Source organism: Elaeis guineensis, chromosome 1 (assembly GCF_000442705.2).
Source record: "Elaeis guineensis isolate ETL-2024a chromosome 1, EG11, whole genome shotgun sequence".
Classification (NCBI taxonomy): Eukaryota; Viridiplantae; Streptophyta; class Magnoliopsida; order Arecales; family Arecaceae; genus Elaeis; species Elaeis guineensis.
Window position 1 is genome coordinate 29,084,100 of NC_025993.2, and position 20,757 is coordinate 29,104,856.

General features: G+C 35.7%; 1 non-coding gene across 1 annotated transcript; it reads right to left on the reverse strand.

The window, feature by feature from the left end:
- Positions 1-7,660: 7,660 nt before the first annotated feature.
- Positions 7,661-7,767, reverse strand: LOC140854905 (small nucleolar RNA R71). The gene has a single exon (XR_012137999.1). It is a non-coding gene; the product is annotated as a small nucleolar RNA R71 (small nucleolar RNA).
- Between the last annotated feature and the right edge of the window lie 12,990 nt (positions 7,768-20,757).

Genomic DNA, 20,757 nt, shown 5'->3' on the forward strand with positions numbered 1-20,757 from the left:
AAATCCTAGGAACCAAAATGGTCCACGACCCCAACAAGGAAACCAAGTTAATGGTGTAAATCATTCATACCTTAAGATCAGGAAAAAAATAGACAATAAGGTAGTTGCACTTGATGATATAGATGACTCATCTGCGAGTCACCTTCTAAAACTACTACCTTTCAACCTCAAGCATCAGAAACTGAAAATTCACCTAGTCCAGTACTTAAAAGTCCTAGAGCTCCTTTCCAAACAGACTGAAATCCAATAAATCTGAACATTTAGATCAAATTTTAGAGGTATTTAAACAAGTCCAAGTTAATATCCTCTTTTAGATATAATCCATCAGGTTCCAACTTATGCCAAATTTTTAAAAGATCTTTGCACTAGGAAAGGACCACTAATGTACCAAAGAAAGCATTTTTGGCTGCAAGTGTCAGTTCATACCTATCTAGCCATGTGCCAATTAAATATAAGGACCCTGGAGCTCCAACAATTTCTTGTGTTATTGGAGAAACCATATAAAAAAGGCCTTGCTAGATCTAGGAGCTAGTGTGAATATCCTTCCATATTCGGTGTATGAACAACTAGGATTAGAAAACTTCAACCTACTGGGATCACATTACAGTTAGCCGATAGAACTCTCAGGATCCCTAAGGGAATGGTCGAGGATGTTCTGATAAAGGTTGAAAATTTTATTTTCTCTGTAGATTTTATTATTTTAGAGACTGAGCCAGTTGCGAATCCTAAAGGACATATACCTGTCATTTTAGGAAGACCATTCTTAGCTACGGCCAATGCTGAAATCAATTAGTCGAAATGGTCTAATGAAGTTATCCTTTGGGAATATGACCATTGAGCTTAATGTTTTTAACTTAGAACAGGAATCCTCTTCTCATGCTGATGTCAATGTAGTCCAAGATGGTATTTATGAATCCATTGACATTAGTGATGATGAAGTCGACCTAAGTCTAACCCTGGTTAATCCATGAGTCTGAGGATGTCAATGAAATACTTAAAGAAATCAGATTAATCAGAATCGACACTTCCTACTGAACCAATCATTGAGATGGTGAACTCATCACCTAAACCATCGATAGAGGAAGCACCCATTTTAGAACTGAAGCCCCTCCCAGAACATCTCAAGTATGCATATCTAGGACCCAAAGAAACTTTGCCTGTAATTATTGCATCAGACCTAGATCCCAAGCAAGAGGAGGAGTTATGTCAGTTCTAAAAGCAAATCAAGAGGCAATAGGTTGGACCATAGCAGATATCAAAGGAATAAGCCCTTCTATAGTTCAACATAGAATATATTTAGAGGAAGAGGCTAAACCAACAAGAGAAGCCCAAAGAAGGCTTAATCCAGTTATGAAGGATGTAGTTAAAAAGGAGATTCTGAAACTCCTAGATAGTGGAATAATTTATCCTATTTCTGATAGCTCTTGGGTAAGCCCAGTTCAAGTAGTACCCAAGAAATCTGGGGTAACAGTGGTCCAAAATGATGCAAACGAACTTATCCCAACTAGGACCCAAACGGGATGGAGGGTCTGTATAGACTATAGAAAGTTGAATGCTGCAACAAGAAAGATCACTTTCCTTTGCCATTTATTGATCAAATGTTGGAAAGACTAGCCGGACAAGAGTTTTACTATTTTCTGATGGATACTCCGGTTACAACCAGATCCCATAGCCGCTGAAGATCAAGAAAAGACTACATTCACCTGTCCATTTGGTACTTTTGCCTATAGACGAATGCCCTTTGGACTATGTAATGCACCGGCAACCTTCCAGAGATGCATGATCAGCATGTTTTCAGATATGATAGAAGATTTCTAGAAATTTTTATGGATGACTTTTCTATTTTTGGCCTAACCTTCTCCGATTGTCTAAATCACCTGCAATTAGTTCTAGAACGATGTAAGGAGAAGCACCTAGTTCTCAACTGGAAAAAATGTCAGTTTATGGTCAAACAGGGAATAGTTCTTGGCCATGTCATTTCTAAAAAGAGGATTGAAGTGGACAAGGCCAAAATAGATCTAATTGCAAGTCTTCCACCACCTAAATCTGTGAAAGAAATACGTTCATTTTTAGGTCATGCTGGATTCTATAGAAGGTTTATTGCCAACTTTAGCAAAGTAGCACGTCCACTGACTAATCTTTTGGCAAAGGATACAAATTTGAATTTACTCATGAGTGCTTGGAATCCTTTGAATTTTAAAAAATGCACTTGTATCAGCTCTAATCATTCATCCTCCTGTCTGGTCTGAACCATTTGAATTAATGTGTGATGCGTCCGATCATGTTGTGGCGCAATCTTAGGTCAACGGATAAATAAGCTGCCTAGAGTGATATATTATGCAAGTAAAACCTTAAATGATGCGCAGCTTAACTACACCACAACTGAGAAGGAGTTCCTTGTCGTTGTCTTTGCTTTAGAAAATTTAGATCTTATTTGGTTGGGACCCACACCATTGTTTACACCGATCACTCAGCCATTAGACATCTCCTAGCAAAGAAGGATGCCAAGGCACGTTTAATCAGATGGATTTTGCTCCTTCAAGAATTTGACCTAGAAATTAGGGACAAGAAAGGCACTGAGAACGTTGTAGCAGATCATTTGTCCCGAATTCCAGTCGCACCATCTAGTGAACCACCCATCAATGAATCTTTCCCAGATGAGCAACTCATGTCTGTGTCTACTGAACCTTGGTTTGCTGATATTGTAAATTATTTAGCCATAGGCAAGATACCTTCTCATTGGACTAAGCAGGATAAATATAAATTCTTTGCCCAAGTGAAGTATTTCATTTGGGATGATCCTTATCTTTTTAAACAATGTCCTGATCAAATTATTAGAAGGTGTATCCCAGATAACGAAGTCATGAATATTTTATCTTTTTGTCATGATCAAGCATGTGGGGGTCACTTCGCGTCTAAGAAAACTGCTGCTAAGGTTCTCCAATGTGGTTTTTATTGGCCCAATTGTTTAAGGATGCTCATGAATATTGTAAAAAGTTGTGCTCAATGTCAGAAAATGGGCCGAATCACCAAGCGACATATGATGCCACTCAACCCAATCTTGGTAGTTGAAGTTTTTGATGTTTGGGGATCGATTTCATGGGACCATTTCCAAATTTCTTTGGAAATGAATATATTCTAGTAGTAGTTGATTATGTTTCAAAGTGGGTAGAAGCAATTGCATGTAGAACACCCGATAGCAAAATGGTCATTAAGTTTCTTAAAGAAAATATTCTCTCCCATTTCGATATTCCTAGGGCAATCATTAGTGATCGGGGAACCCATTTTGTAACCGACCTTTTGCAACATTGATGAAAAAGTATAATGTCACCCACAAATTAGCCACACCATATCATCCTCAAACTAGTGGGCAAGTTGAAGTGTCAAACCGACAAATCAAACAGATCTAGAAAAAACTGTTAGTGCCAATAGAAAGGATTGGTCTTTGAAATTAATTGATGCACTTTGGGCATACCGAACCACTTTCAAGACCAATCTAGGAATGTCTCCTTATAGGATTGTGTTTGGTAAACCATGTCACTTGCCTATTAAGATAGAACACAAAGCCATGTGGGCCATCAAATAACTAAATACAAATTTGAACGACGCTGGAAATCATAGGAAGCTTCAATTGAATGAATTAGAAGAACTTAGAAATGAAGCCTATGAAAATGCAAGGATATACAAGGAACGAACCAAAGCATTTCATGATCAATCAATTATAAGAAAAACTTTCAATATCAGACAAAAGGTGCTCTTATATAACTCTAGATTACATCTGTTTTCAGGAAAGCTTAGGTCTAGATAGACAGGACCATTTTAGTAAAGGAAGTCTTTTCACACGGAGCTGTTGAGATTGAAAACCCAAGTAATGGTGTTATCTTTAAAGTTAATGGTCAACGATTAAAACCATTCTTGGAATTACCTGTCAAGACTATTGAAGATGCCATGGTTCTTTATGAACCAACTTATTCTGATTAAGTTGCTTCGAGGTTTGGTCTGGCTGAAGAATAAAACTTAGCGCTTCTGGGAGGCAACCCAGCTTATTTAATTTCTAATGCTTTCTTTGTTTTCAGTTTGCTTAGGACAAATAAATTAGATAAACTCCATTGGGGACAATGTCGGTCAGTTGGGGGGAGAGCTTGAACAAAATCAGGTGTTATCATTTCCTTTTCCTTCCACTATGAGTTATTTCTTGCATTTAATATATTATGTAAAAAAATAAAAAATAATATATATATATATATATATGAAATAAATTAATCTATAAAAGAAATAAGAGTAAGTTAGAAAGTATTTGCTAATGTAGTGAGTCACGGAGAAGATTAGCTGGTTAGACTCTTGGTGGCTTAGGTCATTTAAAGACTATTAGCACTTCCAATTGCACATGCACACTAACAAGGTAAAGTAGGTGTTAATTGTAAGGCTAATTAAGGATTTGAGTATTATTTAAATTAGATAATTTTCTCTACGCCCCAATTGAAGAAATTTGAATTTAAGGAAAGAGCTACCTGCCTGAAATAAAATACAAAACATAGAGTAAATGTGGATTGCCCTAAGCCTAGTAACCGGGTCTCTTCACCTAAGTCAAGTGTTGAGATTCGCATCAAACGGTGGTGGGAAGGCCAGGATGCTCAGCAAAAAAAAAAAAAAAAAAAAAATAGTGTGAAAGCTACCTTAGTTCTTTGTTTAATCTGGGGTGTATAGAAAATTAATCGAACTAAGTTATGAAAATGATACAATTGGCCTGTACAAGTTAATACTGAAATACTAAGTTAGTTATCACTCACACAAGTGCTATAAAACTTTAAGTATACTCTAAGAAAGCTTCTAAGTAGACTGACTACCGATTCTAATTCGAAGCTCATTACTTAGTAATACTAGAAAACTTCTTGAATTTCGATCTTAAATTAATTTGCAAAGGAAGGATCTTTTTGAAATATGATCTTATTTTGGTACATTGCTAAGGGACTAGCAATGATTAAATTGGGGGGTGTGATTTATGTCACAAATTGACATAAAATGTATCAATTAATATCTAAATTATCTAACTTTATTAAGAAATTAATACTTGTTATTATATTTTCAGAAGAAAGATCATCAATAGAAAGAACAAGGAAAGAGGATTCCAACGGTGCAAATTTTATGCAAAACGGAGTTAAATTGATCCAGAAATTGAAGAATGAAGAAAGAAGACTCAATTGGGTCAAATCCGAGTCAAATCAGATCAAAATTGATCAAAAATCAACTAATTTGATGATCTGGTTAGCCGCCTGTCCACAGCAACAGGCGCATGGACCATGGACCCATCGGCGCACCATAAACCCCCCTAACAACCCTCTAAAACCTCTTAGTCCCACATCTAAAGTTTTGAAAACCTTATAACCCCAAATGCCTATAAAAAGCCCCCAAAGGCCCTTGTTTTATGTATTCTTCCTTCCGATCAAGCTTGTAACCCTAGATAGTGGGGTTTTTAGCTCTCTTCTCAAGCCTCGAGCTTTGAATTTTTTAATAATTTTTTTTATATATAAAATCTTATTTTTATGCAATTTCATCTCTTTACATTATGCAATTTATTTTTCTTGCAATTAGGATAGTTTAATTTATGCAATTTAATTTTATGCAATTAGGTTAGTTTAAATTATGCAGTTTAAATTTATGCAATTAGGATAGTTTAATTTATGAAATTAGGGTAGTTTATTTTTCTGTATTTAAATTTTGCAAGTAGATTTAGATCATGTCTAGCTAAGCATCCCTTCTAGGGTTTGCGATGAAGCTAGATCATGAGTAGGATTTTACATAGGGTTCTTTCTTTTTCTTAGAGTTTCTTTTTCTTCCTCTTTTGCCAAGAATTTTTGATAAACTACAGTTGGCTCAGAGTCCTTCATAGTTCATGCTTGATTCAGTGCATAGGAGGAGAAAATCCTAAGGGATCCTAGTTACTACTCCTCTGTAAAGAATCTTGATGGGTTATCGTTGGGCCTTAGTCCCTTCATAATCTATGCTTGGGAAAGACAAGAGGAGTAGTCGTTAGGATCAATAAGAAAAATTTAGGTAGAATTCCCTAATCTAGATCTAGTGGATTCAAAAACCCTAGATCCTTAGTCTTATTGTCTTTAGCAAATAACTTTCGACTTTCGATTTTTGTTAAAGCTCGCTTGAGCATAGATTTGAAAATCATTTTTAAACCAAGTCTCTGTGGGATCGACCCGTACTCGCTGGTCGTGCTACTCTGCACACCGTGGCTTGTGGTTTTATTTACAAATTTTAAGATTTGCACATCAAGTTTTTGGCGCCGTTGCCGGGGATTTGGCATTTTAAATTATTTTCAAATATTTATTCTTCGTGCTTTATAACTCTCTTTCTTTTTCCTTTAGGTTTCTATATTTAGTTGGTGATTGCTGGAAAACTCAGGTATGCTTCTAATTTCTCTTTTATTATTTTTAGTTAATTACTTTTCCTTTAGACCTAATCATTTGAATTTACTTAATCACAAAAAAAAAAAAAAAATAAAACAAAACAAAAGACATTTCATAATCGTGAAGTAAAATATCAAAATTAAAAAAAAAAATTCTAAATTAAAATCTTTTACATTCTTGATCATCTTGTTTATTTGCATTTGCATTTTCATAATTAATCTAAGGGCATCAACCCATTAACAAGATAAGGTGGGGATTTCATTACCCTTCCTTAGCCCAAAAACCATCTTCATCATATTGCATTACCTAGACCTTTAATCTTAAAATCAATTAGACGTCAACCTTAAGGAATTCGAGCTTAATAGGACAAGGAACCCTAAGAGTTCTACCAAGTTTGAGTTGTTTGATTAGTTGGTGTCTAGGCAAGTCCCTAAGGGTGGTTTGTTAAATTGGTTTAGTTGCTGGCCTGACCAACTCGTTTGGTGTCTAGAAAGGCAACGATGAGTGAATCTCCCACCTCTTATACTTACCTGGCTAACTAGTTGATCAATCTCCACTTGGAAGGTTTGAAGGGTCATCTTGGAACAGTTAGGAGCTGTCTAGATTTAGGTTAACCCTAGGATAGATTGAGTTTAATTTATTGTTTCACTTGTTTGAAAAAAAAAATATTAAAATTTAAATTAATTTAGTTATTTTCTTTAGATTTAGGACTCCTTAGGATCTTCTCTTTAGAATTTTTTTTCTTTCTTTTTCTTATACATAAAAATTTTATAAAAAAAAAAAATTATATAAACATCGAGAACCGTACACCTCGTGTGTGGAGAAGAGTGTCGGGTCGTCTAGTTAGGATTGAGTCAATTCCTGTTGTTCCAATGGCTGAACCAATCCAACCCATGACCCTTAAGGATTTGTGTTATCCAGTTGGCTCCATCCAACCATCTTGTATTAGGTTGTCACAACCCACAGCTAACAATTTTGAAATCAAACCTCAAATCATAAATATGCTTCCAAAATTCACAGGATTAGAGGATGCTTATATATTTATTAGAGAATTTGAGGAGGTATGTGCAACCATGAAACTGCAATTAACAGAGGATGATGTCAAACTTAGATTAATCAACTTTGCCCTTAAGGACAATGCTAAGAAGTGGCTTTATAGTCTGCCAAACTATTCTGTCACTACCTGGGAGGGCTTTGTGAGAACATTTTTAAAAAAGTATTTCCCCCATCATAAAACAGCTAGGATTAGGAATGAAATAAATCAATTTTACCAACTAGCTGGTGAATCATTTTGGAAGTACTTTGATCGTTTCAAGAATCTTTTGACCCAATGCCCACACCATGGAATAGAAACTTGGAGACTATGCCAGATCATCTATGAGGGGTTAGATTCAAACTCAAGAACCATGCTAGAGTCCATGTGCCAAGGCCAATTTATGGACAAAGAAACTACTGAAGCTTGGCAATTCTTAGAAGACCTAGCCGAGAAAAATTTATAGTGGAAACAACTAGGGAACCTGATAAAGCTACACCTTCAAGAGGAGGAATGCATCAAATTCAACCAACCCTAGCATCAGAGGCTAAGATTGCAACCTTAACACGTAGATTGGAAGCCTTAGAATTACAGAGACCAGCCAATGTAAATCAAATATCTGCACCCATGTGTAAAGGGTGCAATGCACCAGATCATGTCTTAGAAGAATGTTCCTACTCGAATGGGTGTGCACAGGTGAATGCCACCTATCAAGGACCATTGAACAATCCTTATGCACCCACATATAACCCAGGTTGGAGGAATCACCCGAATTTTTCATGGTCCCAGAATCCTAATGTAGGTAATCCAAATTTCAATCAGCAAAATCTAAGGTCCAACCCAGTGATGAACAACCCGTCAGGCTTCCATGATAATGATAAGAAAATTACCTCTTTAGAGAAAAGCCTAGAAGCCATGATGAAAACACATACCAGCTTTATGCAAACCATGGGTCAACTCATAAATAATAACACCCAAGCTATAGCCCATCTGAAAATGCAAGTAAGTCAGCTGGCTTCGACCATTAGTGAACGAGAACATGGTAGGTTACCTAGCCAACATGAGCCAAATCCTAGGAACCAAAATGGTCCACGACCCCAACAAGGAAACCAAGTTAATGGTGTAAATGCCATTCATACCTTAAGATCAGGAAAATAAATAGACAATAAGGTAGTTGCACTTGATGATATAGATGACTCATTTGCCGAGTCACCTTCTAAAACTACTACCTTTCAACCTCAAGCATCAGAAACTGAAAATTCACCTAGTCCAGTACTTAAAAGTCCTAGAGCTCCTTTTCCAAACAGACTGAAATCCAATAAATCTGAACATTTAGATAAAATTTTAGAGGTATTTAAACAAGTCCAAGTTAATATTCCTCTTTTAGATATAATCCATCAGGTTCCAACTTATGCCAAATTTTTAAAAGATCTTTGCACTAGGAAAAGGACCACTAATGTACCAAAGAAAGCATTTTTGGCTGCAAGTGTCAGTTCATACCTATCTAGCCATGTGCCAATTAAATATAAGGACCCTGGAGCTCCAACAATTTCTTGTGTTATTGGAGAAACCAATATAAAAAAGGCCTTGCTAGATCTAGGAGCTAGTGTGAATATCCTTCCATATTCGGTGTATGAACAACTAAGATTAGAAAAACTTCAACCTACTGGGATCACATTACAGTTAGCCGATAGATCTCTCAGGATCGCTAAGGGAATGGTCGAGGATGTTCTGATAAAGGTTGAAAATTTTATTTTCTCTGTAGATTTTATTATTTTAGAGACTGAGCCAGTTGCGAATCCTAAAGGACATATACCTGTCATTTTAGGAAGACCATTCTTAGCTACGGCCAATGCTGAAATCAATTATCGAAATGGTCTAATGAAGTTATCCTTTGGGAATATGACCATTGAGCTTAATGTTTTTAACTTAGAACAGGAATCCTCTTCTCATGCTGATGTCAATGTAGTCCAAGATGGTATTTATGAATCCATTGACATTAGTGATGATGAAGTCGACCTAGAGTCTAACCCCTGGTTAATCCATGATCTGAGGATGTCAATGAAATACTTAAAGAAAATCAGATTAATCAAGAATCGACACTTCCTACTGAACCAATCATTGAGATGGTGAACTAATCACCTAAACCATCGATAGAGGAAGCACCCATTTTAGAACTGAAGCCCCTCCCAGAACATCTCAAGTATGCATATCTAGGACCCAAAGAAACTTTGCCTGTAATTATTGCATCAGACCTAGATCCCAAGCAAGAGGAGGAGTTATTGTCAGTTCTAAAAGCAAATCAAGAGGCAATAGGTTGGACCATAGCAGATATCAAAGGAATAAGCCCTTCTATAGTTCAACATAGAATATACTTAGAGGAAGAGGCTAAACCAACAAGAGAAGCCCAAAGAAGGCTTAATCCAGTTATGAAGGATGTAGTTAAAAAGGAGATTCTGAAACTCCTAGATAGTGAAATAATTTATCCTATTTTTGATAGCTCTTGGGTAAGCCCAGTTCAAGTAGTACCCAAGAAATCTGGGGTAACAGTGGTCCAAAATGATGCAAACGAACTTATCCCAACTAGGACCCAAACGGGATGGAGGGTCTGTATAGACTATAGAAAGTTGAATGCTGCAACAAGGAAAGATCACTTTCCTTTGCCATTTATTGATCAAATGTTGGAAAGACTAGCTGGACAAGAGTTTTACTATTTTCTTGATGGATACTCCGGTTACAACCAGATCCCTATAGCCGCTGAAGATCAACAAAAGACTACATTCACCTGTCCATTTGGTACTTTTGCCTATAGACGAATGCCCTTTGGACTATGTAATGCACCGGCAACCTTCCAGAGATGCATGATCAGCATGTTTTCAGATATGATAGAACGATTTCTAGAAATTTTTATGGATGACTTTTCTATTTTTGGCCGAACCTTCTCCGAGTGTCTAAATCACCTGCAATTAGTTCTAGAACGATGTAAGGAGAAGCACCTAGTTCTCAACTGGAAAAAATGTCAGTTTATGGTCAAACAGGGAATAGTTCTTGGCCATGTCATTTCTAAAAAGGGGATTGAAGTGGACAAGGCCAAAATAGATCTAATTGCAAGTCTTCCACCACCTAAATCTGTGAAAGAAATACGTTCATTTTTAGGTCATGCTGGATTCTATAGAAGGTTTATTGCCAACTTTAGCAAAGTAGCACGTCCACTGACTAATCTTTTGGCAAAGGATACCAAATTTGAATTTACTCATGAGTGCTTGGAATCCTTTGAATTTCTAAAAAATGCACTTGTATCAGCTCTAATCATTCATCCTCCTGTCTGGTCTGAACCATTTGAATTAATGTGTGATGCGTCCGATCATGTTGTGGGCGCAATCTTAGGTCAACGGATAAATAAGCTGCCTAGAGTGATATATTATGCAAGTAAAACCTTAAATGATGCGCAGCTTAACTACACCACAACTGAGAAGGAGTTCCTTGTCGTTGTCTTTGCTTTAGAAAAATTTAGATCTTATTTGGTTGGGACCCACACCATTGTTTACACCGATCACTCAGCCATTAGACATCTCCTAGCAAAGAAGGATGCCAAGGCACGTTTAATCAGATGGATTTTGCTCCTTCAAGAATTTGACCTAGAAATTAGGGACAAGAAAGGCACTGAGAACGTTGTAGCAGATCATTTGTCCCGAATTTCAGTCGCACCATCTAGTGAACCACCCATCAATGAATCTTTCCCAGATGAGCAACTCATGTCTGTGTCTACTGAACCTTGGTTTGCTGATATTGTAAATTATTTAGCCATAGGCAAGATACCTTCTCATTGGACTAAGCAGGATAAATATAAATTCTTTGCCCAAGTGAAGTATTTCATTTGGGATGATCCTTATCTTTTTAAACAATGTCCTGATCAAATTATTAGAAGGTGTATCCCAGATAACGAAGTCATGAATATTTTATCTTTTTGTCATGATCAAGCATGTGGGGGTCACTTCGCGTCTAAGAAAACTGCTGCTAAGGTTCTCCAATATGGTTTTTATTGGCCCAATTTATTTAAGGATGCTCATGAATATTGTAAAAGTTGTGCTCAATGTCAGAAAATGGGCCGAATCACCAAGCGACATATGATGCCACTCAACCCAATCTTGGTAGTTGAAATTTTTGATGTTTGGGGGATCGATTTCATGGGACCATTTCCAAATTTCTTTGGAAATGAATATATTCTAGTAGCAGTTGATTATGTTTCAAAGTGGGTAGAAGCAATTGCATGTAGAACACCCGATAGCAAAATGGTCATTAAGTTTCTTAAAGAAAATATTCTCTCCCGTTTCGGTATTCCTAGGGCAATCATTAGTGATCGGAGAACCCATTTTTGTAACCGACCTTTTGCAACATTGATGAAAAAGTATAATGTCACCCACAAATTAGCCACACCATATCATCCTCGAACTAGTGGGCAAGTTGAAGTGTCAAACCGACAAATCAAACAGATCCTGGAAAAAACTGTTAGTGCCAATAGAAAGGATTGGTCTTTGAAATTAATTGATGCACTTTGGGCATACCGAACCGCTTTCAAGACCAATCTAGGAATGTCTCCTTATAGGATTGTGTTTGGTAAACTATGTCACTTGCCTATTGAGATAGAACACAAAGCCATGTGGGCCATCAAACAACTAAATACAAATTTGAACGACGCTGAAAACCATAGGAAGCTTCAATTGAATGAATTAGAAGAACTTAGAAATGAAGCCTATGAAAATGCAAGGATATACAAGGAACGAACCAAAGCATTTCATGATCAATCAATTATAAGAAAAACTTTCAATATCGGACAAAAGATGCTCTTATATAACTCTAGATTACATCTGTTTCCAGGAAAGCTTAGGTCTAGATGGACAGGACCATTTTTAGTAAAGGAAGTCTTTTCACACGGAGCTGTTGAGATTGAAAACCCAAGTAATGGTGTTATCTTTAAAGTTAATGATCAACGATTAAAACCATTCTTGGAATTACCTGTCAAGACTATTGAAGATGCCATGGTTCTTTATGAACCAACTTATTCTGATTAAGTTGCTTCGAGGTTTGGTCTGGCTGAAGATATAAAACTTAGCGCTTCTGGGAGGCAACCCAGCTTATTTAATTTCTAATGCTTTCTTTGTTTTCAGTTTGCTTAGGACAAATAAATTAGATAAACTCCATTGGGGACAATGTCGGTCAAGTTGGGGGGAGAGCTTGAACAAAATCAGGTGTTATCATTTCCTTTTCCTTCCACTATGAGTTATTTCTTGCATTTAATATATTATGTAAAAAAATAAAAAATAAAAAAAAATATATATATATATATATGAAATAAATTAATCTATAAAAGAAATAAGAGTAAGTTAGAAAGTATTTGCTAATGTAGTGAGTCACGGAGAAGATTAGCTGGTTAGACTCTTGGTTGCTTAGGTCATTTAAAGACTATTAGCACTTCCAATTGCACATGCACACTAACAAGGTAAAGTAGGTGTTAATTGTAAGGCTAATTAAGGATTTGAGTATTATTTAAATTAGATAATTTTCTCTACGCCCCAATTGAAGAAATTTGAATTTAAGGAAAGAGCTACCTGCCTGAAATAAAATACAAAACATAGAGTAAATGTGGATTGCCCTAAGCCTAGTAATCGGGTCTCTTCACCTAAGTCAAGTGTTGAGATTCGCGTCAAACGATGGTGGGAAGGCCAGGATGCTCAGCAAAAAAAAAAAAAAAAAAAAAAAAAAAAAAAAAATGGTGTGAAAGCTACCTTAGTTCTTTGTTTAATCTGGGGTGTATAGAAAATTAATCGAACTAAGTTATGATAAATGATACAATTGACCTGTACAAGTTAATACTGAAATACTAAGTTAGTTATCACTCACACAAGTGCTATAAAACTTTAAGTGTACTCTAAGAAAGCTTCTAAGTAGACTGACTACCGATTCTAATTCGAAGCTCATTACTTAGTAATACTAGAAAACTTCTTGAATTTCGATCTTAAATTAATTTGCAAAGGAAGAATCTTTTTGAAATATGATCTTATTTTGGTATATTGCTAAGGGACTAGCAATGATTAAGTTGGGGGGTGTGATTTATGTCACAAATTGACATAAAAAGTATCAATTAATATCTAAATTATCTAACTTTATTAAGAAATTGATATTTGTTATTATATTTTACAGAAGCAAAGATCATCAATAGAAAGAACAAGGAAAGAGGATTCCAACGGCATAAATTTTATGCAAAACAGAGTTAAATTGACCCAGAAATTGAAGAATGAAGAAAGAAGACTCAATTGGGTCAAATCCGAGTCAAATCAGATCAAAATTGATCAAAAATCAACTAATTTGGTGATCAGGTTAGCCGCCTGGTCCACAGCAATAGGCGCATAGACCATGGACCCATCGGCGCACCATAAACCCCCCTAACAACCCTCTAAAACCTCTTAGTCCCACATCTAAAGTTTTGAAAACCTTATAACCCCCAAATGCCTATAAAAAGCCCCCAAAGGCCCTTGTTTTATGTATTCTTCCTTCCGATCAAGCTTGTAACCCTAGATAGTGGGGTTTTTAGCTCTCTTCTCAAGCCTCGAGCTTTGAGGTTTTTGTAATAAATTTTTTTTATATATAAAATCTTATTTTTATGCAATTTCATCTCTTTACATTATGCAATTTATTTTTCTTGCAATTAGGATAGTTTAATTTATGCAATTTAATTTTATGCAATTAGGTTAGTTTAAATTATGCAGTTTAAATTTATGCAATTAGGATAGTTTAATTTATGAAATTAGGGTAGTTTATTTTTCTGCATTTAAATTTTGCAAGTAGATTTAGATCATGTCTAGCTAAGCATCCCTTCTAGGGTTTGCGATGAAGCTAGATCATGAGTAGGGATTTTACATAGGGTTCTTTCTTTTTCTTAGGGTTTCTTTTTCTTCCTCTTTTGCCAAGAATTTTTGATGAACTACAGTTGGGTTAGAGTCCCTTCATAGTTCATGCTTGATTCAGTGCATAGGAGGAGAAAATCCTAAGGGATCCTAGTTACTACTCCTCTGTAAAGAATCTTGATGGGTTATCGTTGGGCCTTAGTCCCTTCATAATCTATGCTTGGAAAAGACAAGAGGAGTAGTCGTTAGGATCAATAAGAAAAATTCTAGGTAGAATTTCCTAATCTAGATCTAGTGGATTCAAAAACCCTAGATCCTTAGTCTTATTGTCTTTAGCAAATAACTTTCGACTTTCGATTTTTGTTAAAGCTCGCTTGAGCATAGATTTGAAAATCATTTTTAAACCAAGTCTCTGTGGGATCGACCCGTACTCGCTGGTCGTGCTACTCTGCACACCGTGCGCTTGCGATTTTATTTACAAATTTTAAGATTTGCACATCAATCACGTCAAGCCAATGAGAATAATCATTACATGAATATATGACAGTCATGGCTCTTTAGCCCATAGAAAATGCAATCTTTGACATTGATGCACCGAGCTAGATTACTTGCATAACCATCTGAGAATTTAAGACTCTTACACTATTTGCAAATATTCTTCAGCTGCTCCCATGTTAAGGTATAAGATGCTTTCGACTTCAGAAATTCTCCAGGTGACACATCAACCAGCTCTAATAAAGGATGCTTGTATATGTTCTTCATATCTACTCGAGACTTGAGATTATCCTTCATCTTGTCTTGACTTTCATAACAGTATAAAAAATATTATCGAATATATTCTTCTCAATATACATGACGTCAAGGTTATGATAGATCAAATTGATGGACCAGTATGGCAATTCCTAGAAGATGCTTCGCTTCACCTAGGTATGAGTTGTACCAAACCCCCGACGCTTCTGCTTGTCAAATTCAATGCCAAACGGGACTTCATCCAATTGAGATATCCTCTGAAATACTTCCATACCACTGAGACACTAAGGTGCATGGTCTTTTTCTATCTTATTCCTCCTGAAACTATCCTGCTGCTTTCAAAAAGAATGATGCTCGGGGAGGAATTGACGATACCAATCGAACCAGTAAGGCTTACGACCATACTCAAGTTGAAATGATTTTGTATTCTCTATATAATAGGGACATGGTAGCTTTCGATGAGTGATTCATCATGACAGTATCCCATAAGTAGAAAAGTCACTAATAGTCCAAAATGATTAATATAAAAAAGATGTTATGTTCTTTCATGCACATCCTAGATAATAGATTATATAGAGTAATAAAGACTGGCCAACATGAATAAGGGACAGCGGCATGATCAATCGGTGTAAAGCGATCCATAGATAGACCCAACCAGACATTGCATGATTTCTGAGTAAATAAAAAATAGCAAGCATCAAATTACTTTCATGCCTGCTGTCCGACAGATGACACATCATATCGGAATGCTTGCATCATCTTTCTTTGTACCATCTCATCGTCTGACAGTACTCTTGGATAAGTAGAGCCTCTGAAGACCAGAAGTGAGAGAAAGATATTGAAGAACCTTGTATAGTATATCCTTTTGATTTCTATCCTCTTATCTCAGCTTAAATTGGCTGCACTGCATACGCCGCATGAGCTCTTCTATTGATCTTCCTTATAGAAAAGTATGTAACCATTACGACATGCATTTATCTTCTTATATCCCATGCACAATCCTTTTATCATTTTTTTCGAAGCATAAAAGCTCCCAGCAAGCTTCTCATACTTCGATAGTATTTTCTTTATTATTGCTACCATCCTATCATAATAATTGATCATCATATTAAATTTGACCTTCAAGTTCAACAACTCTGATACAGCTAATAGTACAGTATGTGTTTTACATCCCGACCATAATGGTTCATCAGCATCTTTCAGCATACGGTAGAAATTATCATTGCCAGCTTCTTGAGCATCCTCCACATCTCAATTAAATTTAGGATTTGCCGCATCCATAACCATGTCCATCATTCTATCTGTGTCCAAGTCTTGCTCGATTCTAACCCTTGCAACTTTCTTCCATGTCTCTCCATGCAGGTATCAATACTTGTAGTTCAGTATAAATCCACTCTTATACAAATAGACAGTAATTGTATCCCTATCAAACATTTCTTTATTGCCATATCTATTACAAGGGCAACGAGCCCGCCTTTGATATAAGAGTGTCGTATTTTCAAAAATAAAATCATAAAAGTACTCTACACCCTCCCTGTATTCAGCAAAAATCTCTCCATTGACTACTCGACGATCCACTACGATTCATGATAGACTATCTAAGAATTCTGCATATACATAAACACAAGACAATTGCTCAATACTATTTTATCATCCAAAATAGCTTATATAGTAAATGCATCCTATCATCAACTAATAGGTAAAGATAGGCCTTATCTCATTTAGAAAATACATTAATTCTATAGGTCCATTACAGTAATCAAACAATATGCAATAGGGATCGAAAAAAATTTCGACTGTATTTTTTCTTAGTTCACCCGTGTAGAAAGAACAAAAAAAAAATACTATCTAAAATTTTTTTCAAATCCTCAGCATATCATTTAATTACTGTAATGACCTATAGAATTACTTGTATTTTTTAACTATCCATAGTGGACAATCAATTGACCAATATATATAATTCTTTCATCTGTACAAAAATAAATAAATATATAAAAATATTAGAATATGTATGTCAATCAACTGATGGGTCTATCCCTCCATGCAATGCAAATTTTATTAAAATTAATACATAATTAATGCTGTCCGGTACCTTCCATTAGTCTAAGCGCACAGGACGCGCAAGGGCTAGATGCCTTGGATGCCAGCTATGACCCGAGGCTCGGCATGCAGAGTATGCCCCGACCCTATATTTGCAATGCTCTCTGACACCTTTCCTTGATCTGAGCACTCTACATGTCGAGACCTAAGTCCCGTACATTTAATTAATTAATTATGTAACTAATTAATTAAATCAATATTTAATTAACTTTTAGTGACGGCACTAGCCGTCGCTAATATTGTCACTAATACTAGATAATATTAGCCATCACTAATACTAACAATAGTATGCATGCTGGTACGGAATGGGGTCGCAGGGCAGGGGCTGTAGGGTTGGGGCAGCGGGCTAGAGGCGACGGGGCAAGGGCCATGCAATCAAGCTGGTGGGGACGAGGCCATAGGGAGGTCGATGGGGCAGGGGCTGTAGGGTCTGATCGACGAGGTCGGGGTGGCTGCGGATGAGGTGGGGTTGAGGTGGCTGGCTCGAGACGGTAGTATAGTATTGAAAAATATGTTCCAAAGTCAATCGTCAGTCTATTGATGATTATGCTCATACTTGTAAATGTATATGAATTTTTATTAATAAAAGTTATTTGATATTTTCATTACGAAGAAATCATCAATCCATCTTATTTAGAACTCCTAAGTTGTAATGAAATTCTTAGGACTATAATTAATCGATAAAAGAGAATTTATCATTTAGTCCTTAAAAATGTTCACGACCAAATGATATGCTGTTAATGGGACGATAGAAATATCGAGTATAAGTCGTTGTGTGCCATATAAATTGGTTGTCCTCTTAACCAAGGAGTGTAGAGACATTGTTATGGCATGCAGATGGAATGTTGAACTACATTCGCATCGAATTTGATCATTTTACCGAGCACTCTGTTATCAAGAGTAGCTCGTGAAGGATATGGGTATAAGTGTTTCTCAAACTTGAGACCACCATGATGACTTATAAGTAACTCACTGTACTTTAGTATCGGACCATCTGAGTTTCTAACTCAATGATGGAAGGATACTGGGTGCAGTTAAATATTTATCAAGTCGGTGTGTGAGTCAAGATGGAATTGATCTCTCTGAATTAGTAGGAGATATGCATCAGTGTATTTCAATTCAGTAAAATCTTGATCAGGATAATCCATGAGATAGATTTGAAAGGTTGAAATATAATGTGATCAACTAAATTAGGATTGATAGTTAAACTCTAAGTCACCTTGAGCATTAGAGTCAAAGAGATGAATTATATGGTAACCATACGTCAGTAGGTTCTAGAATGTTGCTTTGCAATACTTCAACCTATCTAATCATCGGGTCACCATTGCTAGATGGTTACATCGATTAGTATAAGAAGTTATTCCTATGCTATCGATTTAGGTTCAAACCTATGGGGTCATACGTATTAGAAGATTTGATCAGATCTAATGGCTGAATAGTCTAATTGGATTGTGACTCTAGTAAGGAGTCCCACTGGGACTAAAACTCTAGAGGAGAGTCCCAATAAAACTAGAACTCTACTATTAATAGAGAGTTAATTAATAATTAGATTATTAATTGACTCAATTTTATTGAATAAAGAGCATTGGATCAAGTCTAATTGAATTAGATTCAGTTTGACTCAGATTGGATTTGATATGATCAAGCCTGATAACAAAAAAAATTTGATCATGATTCGATCAGAATTTTGACTCGACTAATTTCTAATTGGATTAAAAATTTATTGAGATAATTAGATTTCTAATTGGATTAGATCTATTTCTATCATTGGGTTCAAACCAAATTTAATTTGGATTAGAATCGAATTATAAATGAAGAGTCCCAGTCGATTGGGACTTTATCCTTATCTCATGCACCACACCTGAACCCATATCCATATCTCCACGCCAAATTAGATTTGGCTTGACCCTTTTGGCATCAAAGGAGTGGACCCAATAAAGATGGGTGGCAATGATTGATGAGTCATAATTCTATCTCCTACCTAAATCGAATGCGATCCGAATTAGAGATAAGGAGAAAATAAAGAAAAAGATTTTTCAAACATGGAAGGTTGTTGATGTCTAAATAATTTTTTGTAATTTTTTTGGAGAGTTCTTAGGCATGTGAGACACTAGATTCCTTCTCCACACCAAAGAATCTTTTCAAAAAATTTTGAGATGCCTAAAATTAGTTTGGGTGTGGACTCTATGGTGCCTCCTTTCCTTTGATCAAAACCCTAGCCTTTGCCTATAAAAAGGGTGGCCCTCTTCTTGGCATCACATCCGGGTTCTCTTGCTGGTGTTTTTATTTCCAGAGCTTCTACTCCTCTTCCTCTCTTCCTCCGCCAGATCTCTTCATCCTTTGGAGCATCCAAGGCCTTTGAAAAAGAAGGAAGAAATCAGCATAGAAGTTTTTTTACAAGCTAGCACTTCTAAGGAATCTGATCTGCGCCAATCTTTGCATGGATTTTTTGTAGAGGCCAAACGACTTCGTGTGGCTACGAGCGACCTGAGGAACATCTTCTCCAAGTGTTGGACCAACGAAGATCAAGATCTCTTTGGTTTGGTAATTGTTTCTAACCTATCTTGATCATATTGTTAGATCTAATAGTTAGATCTAAGATTGCAGTATCGATGAGATCGATACAAGTTTTTATATTTAGATTTAAAATGTATCATAATCCATATATTTTGTCATGGAATGATAGTCTATATTAGATCTTATGCATCTGATTTAGATTAAATCATTTAATCTTACTCTTATGCTGCATAAAAATTTTAAAATTACATGCATAACACTACCTATGTTTCCTTCAATTGGTATCAAAGACATAGTTATTATTATATGATTTATTATACCTTTAGATCTAATTTTATAATGTTAGATCTGATTATTTATGATTTAAATTAGATCTAAATATATTTATTTTTAGAACTGATTTTTATCATATTTAGATTTGATGTTTTGAGTAACAAAGTACTCGAATTGGATAATCACCAGGCCGTCCAGTCATAGGAGCAAGTAGGATTACATGATCCTCTCTTTCCATTCAATGGGGTGCTCTTATGGCATGTAGGGGTGCCATTGTGAGGTCCTATGAAGAAGAAAGCGAAAAGAGAAAAACTTACTTTCTTGCAAAATCTTAGATCTTGAAACTCTAGGTGTTGTTATATGTGATGCAAGTCATAAAAAAATTAATTACATCTAATCTTGATTAATTAAAATTATTTTGATCTAAAATCATAAAAATTTAGATTTGATCTAAAAAAATTTTATGATTTAATATAAAAGATTTACATAAGAAATTATTTCAAAACCTAAACCATGTTGATGCAAAATTTAATTAAGAATTAAGTATTAGATTGATTAGATCTAAAATTATGAATTGAGATCTAATGACATTGCATAAAACATGCAGCACGAGTTAGCTCAAATCAGGTTCTTTTCTTTAATTGAGTTAGACCTAAGGTTAGAATCAAAGAATTGATTAACCATGTAAAGAAGTTGATTAAGTCTAACCAAATATTAAATTAGATTAATTAAAATTTTTATAATACAATAGTTGTAGATG